At 38.5% G+C, this 21367-nt stretch overlaps 1 long non-coding RNA gene across 1 annotated transcript; it reads right to left on the minus strand.

Annotated features, from left to right (window-relative positions):
* Positions 1–1289: 1289 nt before the first annotated feature.
* On the minus strand, positions 1290–20208 carry LOC116793041. Its single transcript, XR_004359349.1, has 5 exons — positions 20125–20208; positions 14006–14120; positions 13207–13276; positions 2610–2716; positions 1290–1373 (listed from the first exon to the last, which is right to left on the minus strand). It is a non-coding gene; the product is annotated as an uncharacterized LOC116793041 (long non-coding RNA).
* Positions 20209–21367: the final 1159 nt, after the last annotated feature.

The raw sequence follows: 21367 nt of genomic DNA on the forward strand, positions 1-21367 counted from the left end.
AACACCCTGAAGAGCAATTCCCATCTAACTGTTCAGTGGGCTATGCAAAATTAGCTGGTGGTCTCACACTTGTATACAGCTCCAACAGTACCTTATTTTTACATAAAGTCCAAAGAGAAAATGGGGGGGTGGGGAACCATCACCCTGTTTTCAGCACTACAATAACCATCTTTCCCACAGGGAAATGAGAAATACATCATTTATTCTGGGAGCATATTCAAAGATATTATACATAGAAACAGGGTATTTTAGACTGAAATCTTGCACCAGCAAAATTTCCCCCCCTGAAAGCCACAGGCTGAGGAGTTTAATGTGGTAGCCCCGTTGCTCATGAACACAACTTCACAACAAGACCTCCAAGCCCATACTCAGGATATCAGGGTTCTGTTCTGGACACAGCTGCTGGAAAACTGCAATGGATTTCAGCAGCAAGTATTTGGGGTGTTCTACTAATAGAACCTTGATTTTGCTAAGTTCAGAAGAGCCAGAACTTTGTCTTTCAGCCTCATAGGTACAGAAATGATAGATAAAGGCCTGTTTGTCGTTGTCAGTAAAACACTGTGCTTGCCAAAATTTGATTTACTCTCTTCTCCTTTCAGTTTGTTGTCCTTTCAAATCATGTATGTGCATATATGAGCAGCTCAGAATCATCAAAAATATAAAAATTGATTTATTAAAATTAGATTGAATTTAATAAACTATTAAAAAACGAGAATATCTGTTTTCCTAGTTTCTGATACTATTAAAAAATAAGAATATGTGTTTTCCTAGTTTCTGATACATATTTTTAAAAGCTGCTTTACTGATTGTTTTCCCCTTGGTACTTCTGATTGTAATGAGAACAGGAAACACAAAACAGTATCAACAGTTAGCAAGTCCGGAATCTTTGGCTTCACATGTACCTTTTATTAAATAACCCACTATGTAATTATTTTAAGGTATTCAAACCTCTGTACCTTAAGGTACCTTACAAACAGAAAAAGGGGATGGCTCTGCAAAGCAGCTCTTCTAGTGATATTTTTTTAGCTCAGTTTCCAGACCATCACCCTTTGGGAGGATTCCAGATAAGTATCTGAACTTTTGGATGCTTCTCCCAACTGAACAGCCAAGCTGTCTGATGTAACTCTACTATTATTTAACACCTGGCTGCACTGCTGTGAAGTGCAGTGTGAATAAAATAAGACATGATTTAGTGTGTGCTAGGAACTGTTTGGCAACAAAACAACAGAAATGTTTTCTAATGAATCTAAATAAGTTTTATAATAAAGATCCAGAATCAACTCCTTACTTTGTAAAGGAAGCCATGCCACATCTTTCCATGACAGCACATCCAGGCACATTACTGGGACCACATCTTCTTGCTGCAAGAGTTACTAAGTAGGGAAGAAGTAGGTGATAGATTTATTTTTATCTGTGCAAGAATATCGTGGTTAATTAGGATGTGATATCCCTGTTATTGCTGGGGGTTTTTACATTACAGGTAACACAGAGAACTCATTCAGGCACTAGAAATCACTGATGTTCCCTGCTGATAACATATGTAATGAAAATTTAAACTCTACATCTGGAAGTTTTTCATTATAATCTGAAAGTGTTGAATTGAAAGCACTGAGGAACAGACACAATGGGCACTGGAGGGAATGTAGCCACCGACCACATAGAGCTCAATGGATACGAGCACAGTCTTTCCTCAAGGTGCTGCATAAATCTGGCAAAGATTAAGTTGGTTCTGTCAATTCAGTGAACAAGTGAGTTACTGAGCCCACAGAGAAGGGAAGTACATTTACTAGGGAAGGAAGATCTAAGACACAGGTTGAATAGTTCTGAAAAAGGAGTACTCAGGAGCCTAAGGAGAGGATTTTGGTTTTAACCACTGTTTGACCACTTTGGCCTTACAGTTTCAGGAATACGTTTTTAATGAATTCATGTAAAACTGAAAAAGAAATAGAAACAAACAGCTGCTTTCAAGTCCTTTGCACTTTGGTATTTAATCACAAAAAAAATTAATGCAGCAGAAAAAATATACAAAGCACAACTTCTCTATGAATATAGTACGAAGATTTTTAGGTTCTAATGTGATCCCTGATCTCAGGAAAAATGAATATGCTAAATAATCTGTACCAAAAACTTTCATGCAAAGGAGTTGGCCACTGTTAATGTTTCAGACAAATGCTGCTAAGCTCCACTTTGTAACAGACCATTAACTAAAAAATATATATTATGTTAGAAAATGCAAAGAGTTTTACAACTCTATCAGTATAGCTCTTTCTCTGCAATAATTTATATTTCATATTACCTGAGAGTTTTCTTAAAAGGCATAGTCTTCGAAATAAAAAATATCCAAGCATGATCATTACACTAATAAAATAAAACTAACCCTGTCCAGGTATCCTCCAGGAACCAATTTTGATATTCCCTCCTTTATTTAGACGATTAAGCCATTAAACTAATGATGAAATGTTATAACATAAAGTCATAAGAACCTGAGGTGTGTGCATCTGAGAAACATAATAAATACAGCTACTACTGTTGGATGAACCTTTTGATGACAGTAGAGGATAGAGCAGTGACTCAGTGAGAAGTGATTGCACAGTGGCTGTTCTGCTCACCTGGATTTTTAGGGACATGTTTCCTGTCTTGCCACAGCCTTCCTATATGTCCCCTGCCCTGGTTCAGCTTCATTCAGCTATTTTAACTGATCAGATCATTGGGATACCTGGAAAATAAAGCACCAGTTTTTAATCAGTCTTAGTACTTGTGAAACTGAGTCAGCAGAGCTTTGAGATGACTCTGCTGCATCTTTCTCTTCAAAAAACCCAAGAACTCAGCACTATCTTTGTAAACACCGGAGAGAGTTTTTCATAAACCAGAGACAAGAACAATGAACTTTTTCTAATGAAGGAAAACTCAGAAAAAATAAAGAACAGAGAAAAGGGAATGAAAAACTGGGCAAAATTCTCTCCCTGCCTCCTGTGTCCTGACAAGGTGGGTCCATTCCCTCAGGCTTGCTCTCAGACCAGCAGCTCAGTGACTTTCTAAAATTCTGACAAGTTGCACACAGTCCCCTGGCTCCCTCTGAAGCACTGGGTTTTCGGGGCCAGAGTCCTGCCTACTCCCTGTCCTCAGCAGCATCTTGGCCTCAGCCTTCACTGCAGGATCCCTTTTCCCCTAACTCATCTTCTGTGATCATGCTGAGACACTCCTGAGGAGGGAGTAATCTCCCCTGACTCCAGAGGGCTGATGCAGAGGACAGCACTCAGGAGGAGTTTAATGTCTACAGGAGCCTTGTGGGCTGTGCACACACACTGGCTTACACATCATAAACTACACATAAAAAGAAGTATAATATAATACAGTATCTCTAGGCTATTATTTCATAAATTACAGTCTTTAAGAGATTCTATTTCAGTTTTCCAAGCCTGTAGGAAAGCAGCTTTCCTCAATGGACCTGCTGGAAATCCTGCCTTGACCTGGATCCCAAGGGAGGATGGCAGGCGACCTTGGAGAGGTCTGGACTCCCCTCACTGCTTTCATCAGTACAGAACAAAACTAGTTAGGGAGAGCAAGTCCCCACATCGTCTTCACACACTACTGCCACACAAAATAGGACTATTTACACCTATAAAGCACTTCACTTGAAAAATTCAATATATTAGTTGAGATCATTGGTGAAAGAGCTTGGTATCATTTGCCAAATTTCGTGACTGTAAATTATAGCACAAATTTTAAATTATTTATCCAGTGCTAGAAATAGATTAGTGACAGAAAAACAGTGGCATCCATTGCTCTTTCCACCTATTTCTGATCTCCCAGCAGCAACCAGCAGTCCCCCCTGGGTAAGCACTGGCAGCATTGGATGTCAGCCACCAACGATGGCAGCACCAATGGGAAATGGTTAACAAAGGTTTGATATTTCATTTTGGGGGGCAGGAAAATTAAATCTGCAGTTTGTGACTCTTAGGAAATTAAGTCTCTATTAGGAAAGGGTTAAATACAGATTATGTAAATAGGGATATTGTTATTTCTCCCATATGTAGCACTGTGGAGTGAAGACTGCTTTCTCTCCCTCTCTATTTTTATTTTTTTTTTAGTTTTTCTTTTCCACAAATTGAGAGATTAACCTGGTCTCAATTGAAATGGCAGCCCATATCATACCTTCCCTTGATCTCACAGCATGGCTAATAACAGCTGGGGCCTACCAAGCAGGCTTCTTTATTTTTCCTTTATTGTTCCAGGCCACACAACCGTGAACCTTCAGCATGTTATGTACTTAAGCATGGTCAGGTTGATGTCATTATTTTCTTATTGTTGTGGAGCTCCCTGGGTGTTTGCCCATATTCATAGAGAGGGGCTTGTGTGCTCTTTGTAGGTTAACCTTTTAAAAAGGAGATGCTCGACCACTTGCAAATGTAGCCCAGGGCTGTGACATTGCACTGGCCGATTCGTACGCTTCAAAACACGTATTAGCACCGCTTGTGCTATTTCATCTTTCTTTTTAATTTTAGCCCGGTCTTGTTAGATAAATCTTATCTGCACCACAAGTAAATGCTTGATAGAGCACATTTTTAAAGCCTTTAGAAGAAGGAGGAGGAGAAAAAAAGTGTGGTTTGTCTGGGTCACTGTGTGCTTTGTCTAAGTATAGGCAGAACTATTTGCCAGTTTATCTGTCCGCTGTCCCTCCGTCTATCTCACCAGCCACCTCACAGCAAACAAGCCACGAGCATTAGTGCTGAATTGTGAGAGCTACAGGGAAAAGTGCTTCTCTGCATGAACCCCAGCCACAGTCAGCTTTTACAATCCTATAAAAATTTGTCTATTTGCTATCAGTTCAGCCTGGGAAGCAAGCACCAACTCTCGACTGCCTCCAGCTTTGATGTAAGCACCCCACAATATTTTCGTTTAAACTACAGTGGGGAGAAGACACCTATAAAAATATTAATTAGCTCCAGTTGACACCAGAGCCAGCTCTGAAATAGTAGAGTTTTTATTAGGTAAGCTAATGTTTATTGCAATCATTAAAGTCTGAGTCATAGAAGGCTGAGCATAAGAAAGATGTTTCAGGTATTATTCCTTCCACGTATCCAAAGTGAGTTTGTTAAATCCTGCTTCCGGGGTTAATTATTTTGGAAGTCATATTGCAAATACAAGCTTCCAAAGAATTTGGCAAGGTTTTTCATGCACTCAGTGGGCCGAAATGGAAATAAGTGAAGAGGCGAATCTCCACTGGTTTCAATGAATTTTTGGCCTTGTAACTTTTAAATGAAGCAGATACAAACAGCAGAGGAGATTACAGGCTTAATGTCTGAATTACTTCAGTAGCCCCAATTATGATAATGATAGACCTGACACCAATGTATCCTTTGCTACAGTTTCCTTTGTAGGCCGATCCTTGGATTTTTCAGAGTAGGAGGTCAGGAAGGTGAGCAGTACAGCTGGGTAGGAAGCAGCCTTATGTGTCTGGGTCACCGTCAGTGCCCCAAAGGTGTGTCTTAAGTTATGGTGTAATGGGAAGCTCAAGGCTGCCCTTGCTCGAGTGCATGAGGATTATGTTTATGGTCACCGCCACTCTGGATGCACAACTTGCCCCTTCTGTAAAACCTGTGCCATGTAGGCAGGAGGTGAAACAAAATGATACTGAGATCTTTACAGGATGGAGATGAACCAAACTGGGTTTCACACACTTAATGACACCTTTGGAACCTCCTTATGTCTTTACCAGGTACAACCAGGATGGTCCCTCAAATGCTTCTTTCAATTAGTGCAGAAAAGACAGCCAATAAATAGACTTCATTTCTCCTAATTTTGGGGTCTTATTTATATCAGCCAGCTCAGAATGTATGAGCTGTATCCTATATGTCTAAGCATAGGGATAGGTGGTCTGAATCCTTTGCACATGACCACACAGCGTGCTTCTTGCATGGATCATGACTGTGTTGCTTTACTCTTCAGACTTGAGTTTCTTGAGCCATTCCATTCCCTCTCTTATGTCTATAAGGAAAGAATCGAATATGGGCCACTCCTTTCATGTATACAAACTTCCCTGGACAATCTGGCTTGCTCCAGAGTGAAGCTAGGACAGCCAACATTAAAAAGTTGGAATGGCCAGGGAGTTTGAGCCTGAGGAAAGTCTCAAGTCCCAGGGAAGACTGAAACAGCACTGAACCGGCACTGTGGTTCCCCCTTTTCATTTTCAGCTTTATTTTTATTATCAAAACCCTTGCCTGTCTACAAGGCAATACTCAGTAATACACTGAATTCATTTTTCTCTGACATTTTGCACCTTAGTAATTTCTCCTTTGCAGTGCAAGTAAATTTAATGTTAAGGTAACATGGTTATTTTTTCTTGAAACTAAAGCTGAATATTTCCTTCTGTAACAAGACATTCCAACTGTTTCAATTCCCAAAACTGTGTGGCAACTTGTATGTGTAAGTACAAATTTATAGATATATGCCCACATATATATATATATGTTATATATATATATATATATATATATATATATATATACATATACTTCATGGAAATGTGAATGTGTAAGGCATATCTTTACTTCAATTTTGTTTAAGCAAATTTATAATCAGAATCACAAATGAATAAAATTAAAATAAAACTAACATCTCCTCCATATGTATTTTAGTGGTGAGAATGACACACTGGTTTTGGCATACACCAATGTACTGTGAATTCATTAAAACCTCAACAGTCTGATCTTTCATTATCTTAAGCAAGATGGTATCCCCCGAATTGTTCTTTATACACTTAAAATATCCCATTTACCTGAAGCTCAGTTTTTAAAACTACTTTAAGCACAGTTCAGCTATGTAAAACAGCAAGTTACACTAACATTTTTATTTTGACTGAAGGACTTGAGTATGTTTTTATGACAAAATCTAGAATCATATTGCCTGCTGTAGGAAACCCATAAAAATTAAATAAACCTGTAGAAAAACCCAAGGGTTTAGTCCAAAACCTTTTCTCCTTATAAATAGTTATTTTTTTGGTAATTTTTGTGGACCAAAAAAGATTTCAAATTTTACTGACAAATTTCCAATATCTCTTTTCAAGCCTTTTGGCACCATCGAAACACTACAATATTGCCAGAAGACATTATTTACGATGAAGCATGGGTTACCATTTGGAAAATATGACTTGAGCAGGATGTCCTTTCAGAGAGCACTGTGCTCTGCCTATCATTCCATAAGATCTTTATATATTTTAAATGATATTCAGAAAATATGCTTACGCCTTTTATTATTTTTTTTTTTTAAGATCTGATTTTCTTATCTGAACTCTTTTAACAAAGGTATTATGCTAAGTATAAAAGCCGTCCAATTTTTTCCAACCTTTTGCTTCTCTCTAAACCACAGTCATTTTGTTAGACATTGAAAATGTCTTGATTTAGTTGTCTTGCTATTTTGGGCCTGTCCTGCCCCCTGCAGTGGTAATAAGGATGGGGCTTCCTGCTGGGTCCTGAAGAATACCATTTCACGGCCGCCACATAGCTGGCGGCTTTTATTTATGGAGCCAAGAAAATGAATGGGTATTAGTGTCCAAACATTTCAACATGCTCCTGTGGCCATGCACAAAAGGGACTGATTTGCAGCAAATTTCCACTTATTTTCCAAAAGTATTTACCTTGCAGAAGCTTGGCTGATCGCTATAATGGCATAGCAGAGGGGAAAAATGACCATTTCAGAACCCAATTTTTATATACGTTTCTGAACCTTAAAAGTGCTATACTTCTTGTGAATAAAGATAATACTCTTGGTTGCTAGGCTTTTATGGCTATGTGGCTAATGCCAGCCCTTTTTTCATGTGTGTCTTTACAACAGATGAAATGGGCATTACCTAAAAGCAAGAAGCTTCCTCTGCAATGGGCACTGCATGGGTGAAAGCTCTTGTGAAAGACCAAACTTCTCTTAAGCACTGGAAATGGCACTCAACATACACATCCAAGAGGGGTTCCCAACACCTGTACTTGTCCCTGCCTGCTGGGGGCAGCAGAGGGTGTATTTTACACCTTTTCTAAACCACCCCAGGAAATTTCGGGAGGACTTTCAACCAGCGCTCCACTGGGCAACTGCACAGAACCTGCATCGTGATGTTATACCAACAAAACCTGGTGAGGTCTTGTCCAGAATACAATGCCAACAGAAATTGGTGGGGGCTGTACCACAATTCTATACCAACAAACAAACTATACCATAATAACATAGTGACAGAAATTGGTGAGGTCCACACCAGGATACTCCACCAACAAAAACCAGCAAGATCCGCGCTATGATACTACACCGACAAAAACTGGTGAGAGTCACTCATGCCCTTTAAATCACTGAAATGTATTAACCATATGAGGTTATTAAGATACAGTTGCTGAAAGTTCTGTCTGGACTCTGCAAAGTTCAGGGATGCAAATCAAATTCTTGTGCTCGTGTCTTCTTAAATAGTTCCAGATGAGCTTTGTGGCAGCAATCTTTTAGGGCAGTCAGCATGTGGGTGTTAGATGATATAAAGGCTTAGTTAGATAAAATGAAGACTATTCTTAGTTCTGCAGGTGTTTGCAGGTACCCAATTTCAGGTGCAATTCCATGTATACACACGCACAGGTGGAGATTGTGCGCTTGAAGATCTCCACAATCACATTTATAGGAAAGCCACAACAAAAAGAAAAACTGGATTACTTGTACTATAACATCATTTCTTGGAAGTTCCCAGCAGGTAAGATGTGAAGTCTAGATAATAGAATCACACCACTACAGTAGCTGCTATACAAGTTTATGCAGGTCACCAGATATTACAGTCTGCAACCCCTGAATGTAAGTTTCAAAAGAAACAATACAAGAAAGAAAAACTTGTCAATGACAATATCCTTGCAATATTTTTTCCATTTTATATTTTTTTTATTAAGATATTGTTCTACATATAAACCACATCACTACTGTGTACGGTTGCCTCACCTGCATTGAAATGCAAAACTATCACAAATTATTTTCTAGTTGATTAGTTTCAAGTTATTATCCATTTTTTGCCTTTTATCCTGGAAAGTCATCTGGCAATTACAGCTCCTGGTCTGCAGTGTCCCTCTTTTTCTCCTAAACTCAGTTTACATAAATGAGAAAACCAAAATAAGAGTTCTGTTTTACCATAGTGTCTGAATACCTTACAGAGTAAACAGACCCGTAAGGGAATCCTCAATGTGCAACAATACATCTGGAGCTGCTTTGCAGTTACAGCACTTGCTCCTTATTCCTTTGCTTCCTATTCAGATTCATTCCAGTCAGAGACTCCCATCTCCTAAATCTATTCTCATTCAGGCAATCCCAAAGAAACAGTAACACAACATGGGTAAATCCTCTGCAACAAACAACTCTACCTCCTCCTGTTATCTCACCTTCAACTGCTGTATTGGTTTTGCTGTATCTATGAAAAAGAGATGGAGGGATGAAGTGGTGGAATAGAGAGCAGGTAAATAATCTCATCTGTTTCAACATCTTTCAAACTATTCATGAGGCACACCAAGAGAGAGAGCAACGGATAGGTGAGAGATGCTCTTTCCTTTCTCGCTCCCTAGAGTTTTACAAGATTTTGCTCCTCTTCACATTGCATGGCAGAACACACCGAGCACCAGAACAGCATGTTGGAAGGAATAAATAAAAGGTGCAGCTGGAAGAATACCTACGAGTCTCTAGGAAAGGAAAGACCCTTTCTGTGCAGCTCAGCTTCTCCCACTGAGAAATGGATATAATAAGGTTCACAAGAGAGAGTTGTGAAGGTCTGCTATGAATTCTGGACACGCTGAGTCATTTTCAAATTTCCACTCAGTTTCTGGTCCCCCCTGTATGTCTGTATGATACTTAATGAAAACCTTAGAACACCTTTAGAAACTACAAATTACTTCACAGCTAATGTAACAATTTAATTTTCTGAAGCAATCAAGGCCAATCAAATACCAGACATAAGTGACCTGTTTTATAACAAACTATAATTTTAAACATTTTAAAAATAAGAATATGCCATTAGTCTCCCTACCTCATAACAGTGCAATTAAGACTTTGAATTGGTGAATTATTGTATTTTAGTCTGGTTAAGAATAAGCTGTCCTGAAAACTCTAATAGAAAGTAACATATATCAAAACTTATTCTTCCCACTAAGACTTGATTTCATTCTGTTGTAATGAAGCAGGTAAACTTTAACAAAAATTAATACCTTGTGATTTTTTGTCCCCTTTTTTAGTGTAACTTGGCTTAGTCAGTGATTTAGAAAGTCAATCAAACCCTGCTCAAGGTCTTTTTTTCAACCATTAGAATTGAACCATCATGAAATCCCCATTCAGTATAATGGTTTCATCTTGTCAGGATAGGAAAAAAAAAAAAAAAGAGACAGAGAGAAAGAAAGAAATAAATTTTGCTTTTTTTCCTGAGGTTACGAATTACCTTTATCAAACAATGGCTTAGCATGTTATGGCATTAATTTTGCAATAAATTATAGTGCAGGTAGGTGGAATTACTCACATTGCTTGACCAAAGTGCCTGACCCAGACAGGCTTCTGATTGATGAATAGTTTTTCATTTTGTTCTACTAGTTCTATCAGACAGAATCAAAAAGCTGGATAAAAAAGATCCTATTTCATGTAATAGTATTTTGTTATATATCATTAGCACTTAATTCTGTCACCAGTGCCATGTCTGTGTTAACTGGGCCTTTCAACTTAATCCGTTCACACCTTGATGTGACATTCAAGGATGTCGTGAGGTTATACAGGGGGAAAATTAGAAGGACCAAAGCCCAGTGAGAACTTAGTCTCACTGTTGCTGCAAAAGACAACTAAAAACTGCTTCTATAAATACACTGGCAACAAAAAGAGGGCTAAAGAGAATCTTCATCCTTTAGCAGATGCAGGGGGAAAATGTAGCAACAAAGGATTACGAGAAGACTGATGTACTTAATGACTTCTTTGCCAGAATGTTCTCTGTGTACCCAGTGCCTTGAGCTGGATGACTGGGACAGGGAGCAGAATGAGCCCCCCATAATCCAAGCAGAAATGATCAGTCACCTGCTACACCACTGGGACACACACAGGTCTGTGAGTCTGGATGGGATCCACCCAAGGGTACCAGGAAGTTGGTGGAAGTGCTCACCGAGCCACTTCCCATCATTTACCAGCAGTCCTGGCTAACTGAGGAGGTCCCAGTTGACATGTAGATGTAGTGGACTTTGAAGTGTTGGGTCAACAGCTGGACTTGGTTATCTTGAAGGTCGTTTCTAATCTAAATAGTTCTGTGACTGTTCTTGGACAATTAATGCACTCTGGTGCCAATGAGTGAAATAGTTCAGATAACACCACTACACAGTGACTCGGTCCAGGCCCTCCAAGGGGAGATCTCTCACAAAATTAAAAATATGGTTAGAGCATGATTAGAGCTACCTTTGATCTAATTTCCTGAAGTATCAACACCAGTGTACTCTCAGTGGATACTTTAGGCAAGACTGAGTACAAGCCCATGAAACCTTGCCTGTTCACCTGAGTAGCTACTGCATACTGAAGTTCATGTGGCTGTTACTTCACTACTATTGTTATCCAAGGTACTCAGTTTAGTTCAAACACATTCTACCTGTAGTATTACACCTCTTCATGGCTGTAGAGAATTTAAGCTTGTTCAGGACCTCTTTTCAGCATAGCTACTTCGTCTTGGTGAACTTTACATCTATACACTGATTGTTTCTTCTGTTTAGGTCAAAACTCATGCTTAAGTCCAAGTTTGCCTTAGAAGTACAACTATTAAAGAAAAATCTGAAATAAGGTGTAGGCCTGGAGGGAGGTCTAGAGTACTATGGGTAAGTTCAAACTCACCCTGTTTCCCAACACGTCCTGGCTCCTGTCACACTGCTCCAACCAGCATTGTAGATAACACAGTCATACACATGGCTGTGGATGGTTGGCTTGAAATTTTCAACTTCCACCCCATAAAGCTTTCTGGCAACACCACAGGCTGTTTTAAAAACTGGGCAATCATGAGAATGATCCTCACTCTAATTCAAGCAGGTCCCATGTTAAGAGCCAGTGACTTACATGAAACCTTGCTCCTCCTGCAGATGTTTATAACTGAGTTGAATTTCAGTCAAGATAGATGAAGGGTAAAATTCAACAAGTTGGTTTTGCTTTGCAGCTGCAGTTTTGTTATTGCAAATCTTACTGCTTGAAAGGGGAGACTGAAGCAGCAACTAATAAACTAAAAAGAGCATGCAGTTCTGGTAGCAGGAATTTCAGTGGGTGGCAAAGCTGATCAAAGGATAGTGAATAGATTTGTGAAACTTTAAATGTTATATGTCAGAGGGCTCAAAACTTAGCAATTTTTTATCTCTGTCAACATTTCCATGACTATAAATCAGAATCACAAAGTACATGTAAGAAATACATGTATATTTTCTGCAGAAAACTGTATTTCTTGTATTGTAGTTTTACACATGCCTAGCGCATAACAATTTCTTATAAACTACAAGATCATGGTTGCATGGTGGTAATACTTGTTCAGATTTTCCTTGGTGCATGGCATATCCTCTCACATTAATTTGTCAAGTCATCCCAGAGACATGTCTCATTGTAATTTCCCTTCCAAACTTTTTCCCTCAAGAAGCAAACTAACAACGTTGTTTTCTTCTTTGGGAGAAGTTTGGTTCTTCTTGAAACCAGTCGGCATTCGTGGAAGAGGCAAGGATCAATTCAAAAGACCTAATGACTAGGATTAGGGCCCTAATTTATGAGTTTTCATTTTATATTTTATGCTATAAAAGCATTTAACCACATTTTGCACATGCTTTTGCCTTCCAACCAAGAATTATTGTTGTGGTATCTCTGTCACCTTCCTCACCGTTCTGATGCCAACACTGTGTTATTTGGACTGCAAGTGCTTTGAAACATAAGCTGGATACTCCTTAACTAAGCAATGATGTATTTAGTGAAAATACGAGGTAGGTAGCAGGCAAAATCTGTTGTCAAAGAGACATATTTTTTCATCTTTCTCTCTACATAAGTATCTACTTAATTTTGGAGATCATCTTTCTGACTTTTATCCTAAGTGTAACTTCTTATTTGGATGGGTTTTCCTTTCTTCTTGGGTTAGTTTTGTTGTTACTGGGTTTTTTAACACCTGGCATCTGCCATAAATCTTTAGTCTGAATTAAAGATACATTGCAAGTGCCTTACCTCAGTCACAGTGAATGTATATCCAGAGACATTCCATTGGTTCCACTGGCATCAGTCCATATGTGCACAACTGTAAATGACATGAAAAAAATCTGGCCTCAGATATGAAAAAGGCTATTTATGCACTTTGACAAAGGACAAAAGTCTTATAACTTTGGGTCTACACAGAAATGAGACACAAATATGTTAGTGAAAAGCCCCAAGTTTTCTAAATGTAGATGAGCACAGATTAAGAAAGCAGTAATTAATTTCCTTTGACCTCAAGCTGAAATTCCTTTCTAAAGCTGTCATAAAGAGAAAGAGGCCAGAGAGAAGAAGTGAAACTGTGTAACAATGCAATTAAACCCTTGTAATGAGGTCAGCCATTGGACTTGTTGCAACTGATATCATTATAGCAATGAGGAGGCATTATACGATGGCCTGATTTTTTACAGGATTCATTTTTTTCTTTAACTCTTTAACAGTCAGATATGTATTCTATAGCATTATAAAATAATTGTTGTTAATGATCAGAAGAACAGGCACAAGCTCTATTATCTTACTAGCACTGTTTCATAAGTTCTGGTTATGGATGCCCCAAAAAACTCCATGGCAGTGGAACACAGGACAACTTTGAGAGACACAACCTTCCACTCAGACTCTGTCATATTTGCTGCTGGAGCTTCTTCCCAGAAAGCAACTCAACTCCCTTCAACAATGGGAGAGAGTAACTTTTGGCAATCTGCTGACAATTGGTGGCAGGTAATACTGTGGGAGCTGTGGTGCTCAAGGAAAACACAAGCAGACCTGCAGGACTAACCTGAATCAGAAAGAATCCCAAGTAGTCTCGATGTCACTTGAAACTTGTTTATTCATTGTGGCTGCTGGGAAAAGAATTTGCTCTGCTGGAGGAGTATTCATTGGTTTCATGTGTTCTGCAAAGGTATGTTTTGATTGGTTAGGCATTAAAAAGACATAGAAACTTGGGAAACTCAGATTTGGGCACAGATTTGAGATTTAGATAGGGCATACTTTACACAGAGCTTTCATTAAATAAATAATCATTTTTTCAAGTGGAAATCTAAGCTTAAGATATTTTCCCTTTTTGAAGGGAGTGTTCTCAGTATTGGGCATCCACATGACAACCACCTCATTATTACCTCTCTGACTCATCTGGATCCCCTACAACTGAACTCACAGTACCCATTTCCTCAGCAACTATTCACAGATCAGTAAATAAGAATAATATTAATAATAATATTAATAATAACAAATAAGAAGTTGTGGTTCTTCCTTCAGTCTGTTCATATGAGTGAATCCTTACTAGTGTTTGTAAGATAGGGCTTGGATATTTAGTTTTAAAAAATGCTTCAGGATTATGAATCCAAAGTGGCCACAGGTATTTCCATCTTCTCAGAGGGAAATACCTGCAGGACAAGAAGAGAAAAAGTTAATGAAGAAAAATGAGAGCTTATTGGGATATTAAATATTCACACCCCATTTATTCCTTTAAAACAACCAGAGTAAACCTGAAAAGGAAGAAACTGGGGTGCTTATAATGCCACAGAAAGGAGATGATTGCTTGATGAAGAGTCTGTTCGTTGACTTCAATAGGGCAAGGAGATTTTGTACTTAAGTTGCCCCTTTCTTGAGGCTTCGTTTCCTCTGGTCATCTGTCAATACACATATGAAGGCATAACAAAGAAATTCAAATCGATACCAAGTATTTCTAACTCTTCCCTCCACACTCCTCAAATTGTGCAGCTTAAACCAGCTTGAAAAAAAAAAGTTTCAAGTACCTTTACCTTTTCTGAATAAGTTCACCATCCCCTGTGTGCGTATTATACTTTTAAAAGAACTATTAGAAGATGGCTTACTAATTGGAAATACAGAAAAGGCACCATTTTCTTGCACTCAGAGGACTGAGTCACCAGTTCAGATCCCTGTGCTTTTACTGGTGCACTGAGTCATCACGTGCCTCAGTTTCCCCTCACTGAGTATAATACTGACCTCTTCAAAGAACTGTAAGCTTTCTGTGAACTTCTGTATTAAGTGTGAAGCCACAGCATTATTAAAGATATTTTATACAGAGGCAGCTGAGTGATGTCCTATAAATTGTCATTTCTCTCCAAATGGAGCACAATATAACATTTCCTCCAGAAATACATTTATTATTTAACACTTTTCCGTGAAAGGTTTCTTTTACATTGCAAATGCTCAGAGTTCTTTCATAGGTCTTCGACTATTGACCCTTTACCTTAAAACATGCTATTAATGCTTAACGCTGTTATTAGTATTCAGGGAAGTAATGACTGGTACTAAAATGGAAATGTGCAGTAAAAACACCTTCTATTTTGTAAAATAATTATGTAGCCTAATAATTATTTCATACGATTCTTTTTGATTGATAGGGAAAGGGCACCAAGAAGTTTGGAATCATGATTCTTTAAGGTCTACATTCAAATAGCAGCCACCAACACCATTGTTTCCGACAGCTACATTTTCTAAGAATGGCAACAGGATGATCCCTGGTTCTGTTTGGATGAGGGTTACATCAGATAAGGGATACTTAATTAGCTTTTTTTTTTGTTTGAATGGCAAGGAATTATAATTCTATAAAGGGCAGCTCAGCGTTCTTGCAATTTCCAACTAAGTCACTGGTACCCTAGAGGTCAAAAATAGTTCAAGTCTGCAGTGAAGTGAGACTACCTCCTTCCACTCTGCTGTCATCCCACCTGACCCTAACCTGGTAAAAGCATCCCTAGTGATGCCAAAGAGGCCTTTCCATTCTCTGTGTACCAGTTACACTGGTCTTTCACATTTAAGGCTGCCAGATAAATGTCAAATTGCAATGTTCTTGTGATGTTTAATGGGAAACAGGCTGAGAGTGCTTGAACTTGTTTCACTTTAGAGAAGTTTTTGTCACTTTGGCTTAGGTGGAAAAACAAGTTTTAGATCAATAATGTCCATAAATGAAGTGCTGGGCTTTCTTAGCTGGTTTGCTGCTTGATAAAAAAATGGAATACCAACTTAGCTGTATTTGTCTGTGTGTAGTACAGAAATATCTGCAAGATTGTTGTTCCATGTTTTACAAAGATGGCTAGTTCTAGCTCCATTCTTTTTTTGAGTGCATAATATTAGCAACTTCTATAGTTATTTTCCTCACAGATTTTCACATTAAGACAGCTATAGCTGGGTGTCTGTTCGCATATATAACTACTTTAAACTATTTTTCTGGGCCTGTTTTGTTGCCAATTTTTCTTCAAACACTGTATTAAAATTGAAAATAATAAATTTAAGCCAGGTTTACTACTCATGATACCACAGCTATGGACTGGAAAAGAAAGGGAAATTACAGCTTTAAATAGATAGTATACATGTACACAGACAAATTAATTGTTTGTAAATAATTTTAAACCAACGTTAACATGAATTTGGAAGTACTCAGAAGTCTTTCTCACCATAATGCTGCTGAAGATTACGGCTGCTGAGCTCTGCCTCTCAACCAGCACAGACTCCTAAGCAGGAGCCAACATCCAGCATCCATAAGATTCCCGCTCATCACTCAGTTAACCTGGGAGCTGTTCAGATATTAAAGTGATAACTGCCACAATAAAACTTCAAGGCCTATTTAAGAGTTGTGGAGAGGAAGAAAGGAAACATTCCTGCCAATTCCACCGCAGCTACTCAGCCATCAACGCTCTGGGTGGAGCACAACTACTCTCCTGGATCCCTGTTTCAGTTCCTACATGACTACCAAAAGACATCAGCAGTGCCAATAAAAGCAGTAAAATACCAGCAGGATCAGCAGTAGGAGCAACAGCTGGCCAGATACAAGAAAGGAAATAAAATGTACCATCTGAGGGTAATCAAGGGATTAGTTATGATTCATGAGTCACAACACCTTTCTGGACAGGCTCCTGCTTTGATCTAGCTACATATGGCCCCTTGCTCTGGTGCTGTGCTCGAAACAGCAAGAAGAGAAACACAGGAAGTAAGTGGTAAATGGAAGCAGTAAGTGTGAGATATTCAGAGCTATTTATAAATTAACTACTTTGGGACAATTAGCTGGATTCAAAATTACACGTTTTACTACATAATTAAAATTCAGGTAACTATTTACTTTTGTAGAAGAGGTTATGAAATTAATAAAGAATGTCAGTCACCTACCTAAGACATTACCAGTGACTAGTAAGAAAGAATGGAATCAGGGATAAAGGGAATTTCAAATGGTTCATGAATATTTTGTCACATTTCTCTTAATAGTGTTGCAGTAAGCAGTCAAAAATTGAAAGTATTGCCTTATTTCAAATTTGAACTTTTCTCTTTAACTTCTAATAGCTCTAATCATCTTGGGATTTAAGCTACAGGAAAAACTTTCTGTCAGCTGTTAGAAATGTCTTGCAGACCAGGAGTGAACAAGCTTCTAGGTTTCCACAGGGCAGACTAAGTAAACTCTCCAAGTTTCCCAATAGGAAATGTATTTTCAATATCTCAAATAATTCCTGTGACTCTCAGAATTTTCTTAAATGCCTTTGTTGTGTTTTGTTTTTAAGCGACTTAACTCTTTTTCAATGGTCCCTTTCTTGTACATCCAAGAACCTCCTGTACTAATTCTTCTGTTCAATTACAACTATCATGTGTATTAGTCTTTTCTCCCAGTTCTCCTTTCTCCAAGCTAATAAATGTAATTTACATTCCTGTTCCTAGATGCATGAAACCGCATTTACATTTAGCTGCAATAATACAATTCAATCTCTATAAAACTATATAACTAACCCATTTTCATTGTTATTTACAAATTAGCATCTGTAAATTCTATTTGGATGTTTATCTTTTCTCCAAAATATTAACTTTTGGCTACATGCTGATCTACGTCTAACCATATTAAAAATACCTCAGTGAATAATGATTTCTCATTTAGAAGCAGATTTTTAGATCAACTAACAAATTTTAAATCTGTTCAGTAGGGACTACATTGATTTTTGTATGACACTAATTTTTGTAAGGAAGCCATTCAACATCAAATCAGTCTCAGAAATTGTATTCTTTCAGAGCAATTCCTCTTACCTGTTAGAGTTGCTATAAATTCTAAAATGCTTAATGACATCATAAGCCAGCCCTGATAGTGTCACAATTTCAGTTGGACCTGAAACCAGCTGACAAACATGTAGGAGTCTTTTTTCAGTTTTATTACACACATTACAACTCCTCCTCTGGATTATTCAACGATGCAAACGTACATTCCAATAATAACAGTACAGACGTGGCTTCATATATTCCAAGTATATAGAGAGCCTATATATAGAGGGCCTATATTTAGCCTCTACTTCCATCACCCTGTGAATGTGATGCCAGAGGGAATAATTAAGGGGCAAGACTGGTTGACCTAGACATTGGTTGACCCGCCCGACAGGCTTTCAGTCTGAATTCTCTGGTCTGATAAAGAAGAAAGCCTCACAAAGTGTCTTTAAAGCAGCCATGGAAGACAAGAAGACGGTTCCCTAGCGACTCTGTGATGATGTAAGTCTGTCAGAGATGGCTCAGCTATTTGCCATCACAAGGCATTTCCTGCCCCCAGCATAAGAGGACAGTAATAAAGTCATATATGGAAGGCAGAGTGGGAACTGAACGTGGTGAACTTCACTACCTTAGATCCTTTGTTAGGAAAAGGAGATTTTCCCCCTTTGCAACCAGAACCATGTGAAGCTGAATCTTCAGACCCCTGTGGTTTCCCACTCTGTTCTGTGGCTTGACATACTAGGAAAATGTGGCTTGATGGTCTTCATATCCAAACAATAAATCCGTCACAAGCAACAATCTGTCAGACTTCTGTGAAATCTCACTGACCTGTTTTCAAAATGGTCACCTGCCACAAGCCACTCCTAACAAGGAGACTGCCACCAGCAAAATTTGTTGGGTTTCTCCAGTGAATTTGTTCCTGAGTCCCTATGCTGAAGCTGTGCCAAAAATACTGCACAGAGGTGGCACTGGGGTTTGTCCACAAGGCTTGCAGGCAGACTACTTGTTTCACACTACTGCTACTACAGACAAGGCATCAGATACTAAAAACTTCAGTTTGTTGATTGATACAGTCTGATTGGAATCTCCAAATCTACTGAAGAGATGAAAGTCCCTGTGTCAGTTCATTAGTCACCTTTGCTTTATCATTAGGAAATGTAGAACAGTAAGTTTGCAGGAAAGATATTCATTACTAGACCCCAGCTGGAGCCTTTCAAGATCAGGGATTAAAAAGCTCACAAACCACTGTTTCCAATTAGGTACAAATGTCTTTCTCTCCTCTGTTCCTCAGCAATCATAGGACTTACTCTGGATGTGGCTAAAATGGCACATTTTGGCCAACTACTTGACAACATTTATGACTGGATAACTAATAGATTCAGCTTATTAATTTCTGCCATAGCTGAGTTAACCCCAGCTATGCCCCCCAAAAAGGCTTCTACAATAGCCCTTCTCCAGAGCACACCATACCCTTTAGAGGGTAATCTTTTCTGCACTCCCTAGCAATTCCCAGCTCAGGGACTGAATGTAGGACATGGAGCAGAAGACAGTGAGATCTGAAAAAAACACCAAAAGCCAGAACCTCCACAAGTCCAGTGCCTTGTAGTGAAAATTCAGTTTTCCAAGCTTTCCAATGAGCAGACAATCTCCAAATGACATGCAAGACAACACATCAAATTTCAGGCATGAATACTACAAGATCTTTTTCCCCTTCTCACCACATTTTTTGTGATTCCTCTTACTGTATCCTAAGTGTTTGGAGGATTTTTCCCAGTTGGCATGTGGCTCATACAGCCCAATTTTCTTTAGAGAAAGCTACCATATTTCAAAGGCACAGTTTTTAAGGCTGCTTAAAAGCCTTTCCTAAGGAAACTATGTGCCAAATTCTGCCTTATGACTAAAGCAATGGATACTCACTCATGATCCCCGTAGAGTCAATGAGACCTCTGCAACTGATCATCAAGTTTCAGTCCCTTGTACACTGCAATTATTATTTCCAGTAGATATTTTTAAAGCCTGTTTTCAAATAAAGGATGAGGTTCAAAAGGAAATGTTAATGCTTTTCTTTCTCCAGTGTCTGATCAGACTGGCTGGGAAGAAGGAACTGGTGTACAATTTTGTTCCTGTTAATTTTGTTAATAGTCTTGTGCTGCAACTTGTCTAGATGCTTTGTGACTAGTGCTGGTCTTTTCTCCTTTTTTCCCACTGACATGCTCTTGCCAAGGATATCATTATGACATTCTGTAGTAACAAGCATTCTTCTGTTCAAATTTATATCAATTAGTTTGGGACAGTAATTCAATCGGACGGCCCACTGGATTTTGAAAGACTCGCAACGATGTCAAAGTGGCGACCTTTTTCCTCCACTCTCAGCCAAAAGCCATTTTTTAACAAGGAGCTCCTGAAAAGAAATGCCACTTTGATAATTAGTTATTGATCACGGACAATGCGGCGACGAATACCATCGGATTAGCCAGACGCCAGTGGGTCGCGACACGAGGGTTTCCTTATCGCAATAATCTATGAAAAGAAATATAGAATAAAGGTCATTAAGGCTTCTGTTTTGGGAACATAACCCAGATAACTTAACTTCCTTATTAAAAATAAAAATACCAAAAGCGTTCTGGATGCACTTAGTTTTGCAATTAACCTGTTAAAAAAAACTTCCGGCTACACAAAATTTGTGAAGCTACACTCTTTAAGCGACTGCTTTTAAAATTATTTTGATAAATCAACCCTGCCGTGGCCAGCAATGTTGCCTCACTAAAACACCATCATCTTTCCTACCCTAAAATGTCCATTAGAAACTATTTTGGATCTGTGCATAAAACCACCGTAACAATTATAGACTTAAAAAATGATGGACTTTTCTTTCATCTAATTTAGAAAGCATTTTAAGGCCTGCCTGAAATTGCTTCACGTAAGTTACTTAATGGAGAAAAAAATGGCAAAGAGCAATTTTATTGCACTTAAAAGAGCAGAAAGGAGGATGAGATCCATTAGTTTTAGGGTTTCTTTCCAGAATATTAATGAAACATAGTTTTGTTGAAATGTGCAAGAATATACAACTACCTGTGCTATAATTTTGACTGACTTGAGAGATTTTTAGGTTAGTACTGGAATAATACAACTATTTATGAGGTATGTAGCATAATGTTAG

This window comes from Chiroxiphia lanceolata, chromosome 12 (genome assembly GCF_009829145.1).
Source record: "Chiroxiphia lanceolata isolate bChiLan1 chromosome 12, bChiLan1.pri, whole genome shotgun sequence".
NCBI classification, from domain to species: Eukaryota; Metazoa; Chordata; class Aves; order Passeriformes; family Pipridae; genus Chiroxiphia; species Chiroxiphia lanceolata.